A 286-nucleotide genomic window follows, 5' to 3' on the forward strand; every position below is an offset into this window, starting at 1 on the left:
TTTTATTATTAAGGGATGAAAGATGGGATGAGAGATGTATGGTTTAGTGTGATGTTGAAACGCTGTGACCATTTTTTTATTGGTCGTTACTATTTGGGTTCGACAAAAAAAAAAAAAATCTTCAAGCATTTTTCTTTTTCATTTTAGGGTACTGCTTTATTTTCTTCAGGGAACAATATAAAGACCACTATTTTTTCTGCAGGAATAGTGAGGAAGTGGTACTTAGATTATTGTATCAATAAGGCAAGGGTGTCAAGAAGTCAAAGATCACACACACACACATTCA

This window comes from Penaeus monodon, chromosome 25 (assembly GCF_015228065.2).
Source record: "Penaeus monodon isolate SGIC_2016 chromosome 25, NSTDA_Pmon_1, whole genome shotgun sequence".
NCBI classification, from domain to species: Eukaryota; Metazoa; Arthropoda; class Malacostraca; order Decapoda; family Penaeidae; genus Penaeus; species Penaeus monodon.